Source organism: Procambarus clarkii, chromosome 12 (assembly GCF_040958095.1).
Source record: "Procambarus clarkii isolate CNS0578487 chromosome 12, FALCON_Pclarkii_2.0, whole genome shotgun sequence".
Taxonomy (NCBI): Eukaryota; Metazoa; Arthropoda; class Malacostraca; order Decapoda; family Cambaridae; genus Procambarus; species Procambarus clarkii.
The window spans coordinates 52,035,798-52,044,846 of NC_091161.1; positions in this window are offsets into that span (position 1 = coordinate 52,035,798).

Sequence of the window (9,049 nt, forward strand, 5' to 3'; positions counted from 1 at the left end):
ATATTGAAAAGAGGAGAAGTTCTGTTTTTATTGCATATATCGACGTTTCAGCCGGATTAGAACGGTTTTACGTGTACATCTTCCATCGGTAATATGAACCGAAAATCAGGAACATTTTAGTTAATTTTAATGAAAACATATTGATTTGTATCATTTGTATTGGAAGCAACATCTTTATACGTTTTTTCTAGGGTCTAAAAAATACCAAACGTCGCTCTATGATTCGAAGTTAAAATCCTCAAATTTGGTATTATAATGAATTTTTTCACGTTTTTCTTGTAGTTTGATATTACGTAAATATATTCATTTTTACCAATATTTCGATACGTTTTCATGTAGTATCACAATATGTGCTTTGGCCTTCAAATCTCAGATTTTCGCATAATATTGCATTTTAAGCAAGTTTTCTTGCATTTTGATTCGTACTAAAAATCATCGAATTCAGCAATATTTTGACGTTTATCATCCCCTTTTCCTTTATGTGATATAAACAAAATATTATCGAATTAGGCAATATTTTGCTGTTTTCCACGTTTTGTGAATTATCAGTTTATTGTTATTAATTCATTAAATATACGATAAAAATTATGCAAGCACATAATTGATTAGAAATTAACCTTAAACACATCATTTTCAATCAACTATTTGTTTCTCGTTAAAATACTGAGTAAGATATTGGAAATGGGAGAAGTTCTGTTTTTATTGCATATATCGACATTTCAGCTGGATTAGAACGGTTTTACGTGTACATCTTCCATCGGTAATATAAACGGAAAATCAGGAACATTTTAGTTAATTCTAATGAAAACACATTGATTTTTATCATTTGTATTTGAAACAACATTGTCATATGTCTTTTCTTGGATATAAATAATACGAAACCTCGCTCTATGATTTGAAGTTAAAATCCTCATATATGGTAATATAGTGACTTTTTTCACGTTATTCATGTAGTGTGTTTTTACGTATATATATTCGTTTTTTCCAATATTTCGATAATACTTCATGTTTTCTCACGATATGTGATTTGGCCTTCAAATCTCAGAATTTCGCAAATTTTGCATTTTTAAGCAAGTTTTCTTGCATTTTGTTTTGTACTAAAAATCATCGAATTTAGCAATATTTTCACCTTTATCATCCCCTTTTCCTTTATGTGTTTTAAACAAAATATCATCGAATTAGGCCGTTTTTCCACGTTTTTGTGAATTTTTAGTTTATTGTTATTAATTCATTAAATATACGATAAAAATTATGCAAACACATAATTGATCAAAAAATAACCTTAAATGCTTCATTTTCAATCATCTATTTGTTTCTCGAGTAAGATACTGAGTAAGATATTGGAAAGGGGAGAAGTTATGTTTTTATTGCATATATCGACGTTTCAGCCGGATCTTGAGGTTATCTTGAGATGATTTCGGGGCTTTTTTTAGTGTCCCCGCGGCCCGGTCCTCGACCAGGCCTCCACCCCCAGGAAGCAGCCCGTGACAGCTGACTAACACCTAGGTACCTTTTTTACTGCTAGGTAACAGGGGCATTCAGGGTGAAAGAAACTCTGCCCAATGTTTCTCGCCGGCGCCTGGGATCGAACCCAGGACCACAGGATCACAAGTCCAGCGTGCTGTCCGCTCGGCCGACCGGCTCCCCGGCCGACCGGCTCCCCTCCTCGGATCCGACCGGCTCGGATTAGAGCAGTTTTATGTGTACATCTTCCATCGGTGATATAAACGGAAAATCTGAAACATTTTAGTTAATTCTAATGAAAACACATTGATTTTTATAATTTGTATTTGAAACAACATTGTCATATGTCTTTTCTTGGATCTAAATAATACGAAACATCGCTCTATGATTTGAAGTTAAAATCCTCAAATATGGTAATATAGTGACTTTTTCACGTTATTCATGTAGTGTGATTTTACGTATATATATTCGTTTTTACCAATATTTCGATACTACTTCATGTTTTCTCACGATATGTGATTTGGCCTTCAAATCTTTAATTTCTCAAATTTTGTATTTTTAAGCAAGTTTTCTTGCATTTTGTTTTGTACTAAAAATCATCGAATTTAGCAATATTTTGACCTTTATCATTCTCTTTTCCTTTATGTGATTTAAACAAAATATCATCGAATTAGGCAATATTTTGCCGTTTTTCCACGTTTTTGTTAATTTTGAGTTTATTGTTATTAATTCATTAAATATACGATAAAAATTATGCAAATACATAATTGATCAGAAAATAACCTTAAATACTTCATTTTCAATCACCTATTTGTTTCTCGTTAAAATACTGAGTAAGATATTGAAAAGAGGAGAAGTTCTGTTTTTATTGCATATATCGACGTTTCAGCCGGATTAGAACGGTTTTACGTGTACATCTTCCATCGGTAATATGAACCGAAAATCAGGAACATTTTAGTTAATTTTAATGAAAACATATTGATTTGTATCATTTGTATTGGAAGCAACATCTTTATACGTTTTTTCTAGGGTCTAAAAAATACCAAACGTCGCTCTATGATTCGAAGTTAAAATCCTCAAATTTGGTATTATAATGAATTTTTTCACGTTTTTCTTGTAGTTTGATATTACGTAAATATATTCATTTTTACCAATATTTCGATACGTTTTCATGTAGTATCACAATATGTGCTTTGGCCTTCAAATCTCAGATTTTCGCATAATATTGCATTTTAAGCAAGTTTTCTTGCATTTTGATTCGTACTAAAAATCATCGAATTCAGCAATATTTTGACGTTTATCATCCCCTTTTCCTTTATGTGATATAAACAAAATATTATCGAATTAGGCAATATTTTGCTGTTTTCCACGTTTTGTGAATTATCAGTTTATTGTTATTAATTCATTAAATATACGATAAAAATTATGCAAGCACATAATTGATTAGAAATTAACCTTAAACACATCATTTTCAATCAACTATTTGTTTCTCGTTAAAATACTGAGTAAGATATTGGAAATGGGAGAAGTTCTGTTTTTATTGCATATATCGACATTTCAGCTGGATTAGAACGGTTTTACGTGTACATCTTCCATCGGTAATATAAACGGAAAATCAGGAACATTTTAGTTAATTCTAATGAAAACACATTGATTTTTATCATTTGTATTTGAAACAACATTGTCATATGTCTTTTCTTGGATATAAATAATACGAAACCTCGCTCTATGATTTGAAGTTAAAATCCTCATATATGGTAATATAGTGACTTTTTTCACGTTATTCATGTAGTGTGTTTTTACGTATATATATTCGTTTTTTCCAATATTTCGATAATACTTCATGTTTTCTCACGATATGTGATTTGGCCTTCAAATCTCAGAATTTCGCAAATTTTGCATATTTTAAGCAAGTTTTCTTGCATTTTGTTTTGTACTAAAAATCATCGAATTTAGCAATATTTTCACCTTTATCATCCCCTTTTCCTTTATGTGTTTTAAACAAAAATATCATCGAATTAGGCCGTTTTTCCACGTTTTTGTGAATTTTTAGTTTATTGTTATTAATTCATTAAATATACGATAAAAATTATGCAAACACATAATTGATCAAAAACTAACCTTAAATGCTTCATTTTCAATCATCTATTTGTTTCTCGAGTAAGATACTGAGTAAGATATTGGAAAGGGGAGAAGTTATGTTTTTATTGCATATATCGACGTTTCAGCCGGATCTTGAGGTTATCTTGAGATTGATTTCGGGGCTTTTTTTAGTGTCCCCGCGGCCCGGTCCTCGACCAGGCCTCCACCCCCAGGAAGCAGCCCGTGACAGCTGACTAACACCTAGGTACCTTTTTTACTGCTAGGTAACAGGGGCATTCAGGGTGAAAGAAACTCTGCCCAATGTTTCTCGCCGGCGCCTGGGATCGAACCCAGGACCACAGGATCACAAGTCCAGCGTGCTGTCCGCTCGGCCGACCGGCTCCCCGGCCGACCGGCTCCCCTCCTCGGATCCGACCGGCTCGGATTAGAGCAGTTTTATGTGTACATCTTCCATCCGGTGATATAAACGGAAAATCTGAAACATTTTAGTTAATTCTAATGAAAACACATTGATTTTTATAATTTGTATTTGAAACAACATTGTCATATGTCTTTTCTTGGATCTAAATAATACGAAACATCGCTCTATGATTTGAAGTTAAAATCCTCAAATATGGTAATATAGTGACTTTTTCACGTTATTCATGTAGTGTGATTTTACGTATATATATTCGTTTTTACCAATATTTCGATACTACTTCATGTTTTCTCACGATATGTGATTTGGCCTTCAAATCTTTAATTTCTCAAATTTTGTATTTTTAAGCAAGTTTTCTTGCATTTTGTTTTGTACTAAAAATCATCGAATTTAGCAATATTTTGACCTTTATCATTCTCTTTTCCTTTATGTGATTTAAACAAAATATCATCGAATTAGGCAATATTTTGCCGTTTTTCCACGTTTTTGTTAATTTTGAGTTTATTGTTATTAATTCATTAAATATACGATAAAAATTATGCAAATACATAATTGATCAGAAAATAACCTTAAATACTTCATTTTCAATCACCTATTTGTTTCTCGTTAAAATACTGAGTAAGATATTGAAAAGAGGAGAAGTTCTGTTTTTATTGCATATATCGACGTTTCAGCCGGATTAGAACGGTTTTACGTGTACATCTTCCATCGGTAATATGAACTGAAAATCAGGAACATTTTAGTTAATTTTAATGAAAACATATTGATTTGTATCATTTGTATTGGAAGCAACATCTTTATACGTTTTTTTCTAGGGTCTAAAAAATACCAAACGTCGCTCTATGATTCGAAGTTAAAATCCTCAAATTTGGTATTATAATGAATTTTTTCACGTTTTTCTTGTAGTTTGTTATTACGTAAATATATTCATTTTTACCAATATTTCGATACGTTTTCATGTAGTATCACAATATGTGCTTTGGCCTTCAAATCTCAGATTTTCGCATAATATTGCATTTTAAGCAAGTTTTCTTGCATTTTGATTCGTACTAAAAATCATCGAATTCAGCAATATTTTGACGTTTATCATCCCCTTTTCCTTTATGTGATATAAACAAAATATTATCGAATTAGGCAATATTTTGCTGTTTTCCACGTTTTGTGAATTATCAGTTTATTGTTATTAATTCATTAAATATACGATAAAAATTATGCAAGCACATAATTGATTAGAAATTAACCTTAAACACATCATTTTCAATCAACTATTTGTTTCTCGTTAAAATACTGAGTAAGATATTGGAAATGGGAGAAGTTCTGTTTTTTATTGCATATATCGACATTTCAGCTGGATTAGAACGGTTTTACGTGTACATCTTCCATCGGTAATATAAACGGAAATCAGGAACATTTTAGTTAATTCTAATGAAAACACATTGATTTTTATCATTTGTATTTGAAACAACATTGTCATATGTCTTTTCTTGGATATAAATAATACGAAACCTCGCTCTATGATTTGAAGTTAAAATCCTCATATATGGTAATATAGTGACTTTTTTCACGTTATTCATGTAGTGTGTTTTTACGTATATATATTCGTTTTTTTCCAATATTTCGATAATACTTCATGTTTTCTCACGATATGTGATTTGGCCTTCAAATCTCAGAATTTCGCAAATTTTGCATTTTTTAAGCAAGTTTTCTTGCATTTTGTTTTGTACTAAAAATCATCGAATTTAGCAATATTTTGACCTTTATCATCCCCTTTTCCTTTATGTGTTTTAAACAAAATATCATCGAATTAGGCCGTTTTTCCACGTTTTTGTGAATTTTTAGTTTTATTGTTATTAATTCATTAAATATACGATAAAAATTATGCAAACACATAATTGATCAAAAAATAACCTTAAATGCTTCATTTTCAATCATCTATTTGTTACTCGAGTAAGATACTGAGTAAGATATTGGAAAGGGAGAAGTTATGTTTTTATTGCATATATCGACGTTTCAGCCGGATCTTGAGGTTATCTTGAGATGATTTCGGGGCTTTTTTTAGTGTCCCGCGGCCCGGTCCTCGACCAGGCCTCCACCCCCAGGAAGCAGCCCGTGACAGCTGACTAACACCTAGGTACCTTTTTTACTGCTAGGTAACAGGGGCATTCAGGGTGAAAGAAACTCTGCCCAATGTTTCTCGCCGGCGCCTGGGATCGAACCAGGACCACAGGATCACAAGTCCAGCGTGCTGTCCGCTCGGCCGACCGGCTCCCCGGCCGACCGGCTCCCCTCCTCGGATCCGACCGGCTCGGATTAGAGCAGTTTTATGTGTACATCTTCCATCGGTGATATAAACGGAAAATCTGAAACATTTTAGTTAATTCTAATGAAAACACATTGATTTTTATAATTGTATTTGAAAAACATTGTCATATGTCTTTTCTTGGATCTAAATAATACGAAACATCGCTCTATGATTTGAAGTTAAAATCCTCAAATATGGTAATATAGTGACTTTTTCACGTTATTCATGTAGTGTGATTTACGTATATATATTCGTTTTTACCAATATTTCGATACTACTTCATGTTTTCTCACGATATGTGATTGGCCTTCAAATCTTTAATTTCTCAAATTTTGTATTTTTAAGCAAGTTTTCTTGCATTTGTTTTGTACTAAAAATCATCGAATTTAGCAATATTTTGACCTTTATCATTCTCTTTTCCTTTATGTGATTTAAACAAAATATCATCGAATTAGGCAATATTTTGCCGTTTTTTCCACGTTTTTGTAATTTGAGTTTATTGTTATTAATTCATTAAATATACGATAAAAATTATGCAAATACATAATTGATCAGAAAATAACCTTAAATACTTCATTTTCAATCACCTATTTGTTTCTCGTTAAATACTGAGTAAGATATTGAAAGAGGAGAAGTTCTGTTTTTATTGCATATATCGACGTTTCAGCCGGATTAGAACGGTTTTACGTGTACATCTTCCATCGGTAATATGAACTGAAAATCAGGAACATTTTAGTTAATTTTAATGAAAACATATTGATTTGTATCATTTGTATTGGAAGCAACATCTTTATACGTTTTTTCTAGGGTCTAAAAAATACCAAACGTCGCTCTATGATTCGAAGTTAAAATCCTCAAATTTGGTATTATAATGAATTTTTTCACGTTTTTCTTGTAGTTTGTTATTACGTAAATATATTCATTTTTACCAATATTTCGATACGTTTTCATGTAGTATCACAATATGTGCTTTGGCCTTCAAATCTCAGATTTTCGCATAATATTGCATTTTAAGCAAGTTTTCTTGCATTTTGATTCGTACTAAAAATCATCGAATTCAGCAATATTTTGACGTTTATCATCCCCTTTTCCTTTATGTGATATAAACAAAATATTATCGAATTAGGCAATATTTTGCTGTTTTCCACGTTTTGTGAATTATCAGTTTATTGTTATTAATTCATTAAATATACGATAAAAATTATGCAAGCACATAATTGATTAGAAATTAACCTTAAACACATCATTTTCAATCAACTATTTGTTTCTCGTTAAAATACTGAGTAAGATATTGGAAATGGGAGAAGTTCTGTTTTTATTGCATATATCGACATTTCAGCTGGATTAGAACGGTTTTACGTGTACATCTTCCATCGGTAATATAAACGGAAAATCAGGAACATTTTAGTTAATTCTAATGAAAACACATTGATTTTTATCATTTGTATTTGAAACAACATTGTCATATGTCTTTTCTTGGATATAAATAATACGAAACCTCGCTCTATGATTTGAAGTTAAAATCCTCATATATGGTAATATAGTGACTTTTTTCACGTTATTCATGTAGTGTGTTTTTACGTATATATATTCGTTTTTTCCAATATTTCGATAATACTTCATGTTTTCTCACGATATGTGATTTGGCCTTCAAATCTCAGAATTTCGCAAATTTTGCATTTTTAAGCAAGTTTTCTTGCATTTGTTTTGTACTAAAAATCATCGAATTTAGCAATATTTTGACCTTTATCATCCCCTTTTCCTTTATGTGTTTTAAACAAAATATCATCGAATTAGGCCGTTTTTCCACGTTTTTGTGAATTTTTAGTTTATTGTTATTAATTCATTAAATATACGATAAAAATTATGCAAACACATAATTGATCAAAAAATAACCTTAAATGCTTCATTTTCAATCATCTATTTGTTACTCGAGTAAGATACTGAGTAAGATATTGGAAAGGGGAGAAGTTATGTTTTTATTGCATATATCGACGTTTCAGCCGGATCTTGAGGTTATCTTGAGATGATTTCGGGGCTTTTTTTAGTGTCCCCGCGGCCCGGTCCTCGACCAGGCCTCCACCCCCAGGAAGCAGCCCGTGACAGCTGACTAACACCTAGGTACCTTTTTTACTGCTAGGTAACAGGGGCATTCAGGGTGAAAGAAACTCTGCCCAATGTTTCTCGCCGGCGCCTGGGATCGAACCCAGGACCACAGGATCACAAGTCCAGCGTGCTGTCCGCTCGGCCGACCGGCTCCCCGGCCGACCGGCTCCCCTCCTCGGATCCGACCGGCTCGGATTAGAGCAGTTTTATGTGTACATCTTCCATCGGTGATATAAACGGAAAATCTGAAACATTTTAGTTAATTCTAATGAAAACACATTGATTTTTATAATTTGTATTTGAAACAACATTGTCATATGTCTTTTCTTGGATCTAAATAATACGAAACATCGCTCTATGATTTGAAGTTAAAATCCTCAAATATGGTAATATAGTGACTTTTTCACGTTATTCATGTAGTGTGATTTTACGTATATATATTCGTTTTTACCAATATTTCGATACTACTTCATGTTTTCTCACGATATGTGATTTGGCCTTCAAATCTTTAATTTCTCAAATTTTGTATTTTTAAGCAAGTTTTCTTGCATTTTGTTTTGTACTAAAAATCATCGAATTTAGCAATATTTTGACCTTTATCATTCTCTTTTCCTTTATGTGATTTAAACAAAATATCATCGAATTAGGCAATATTT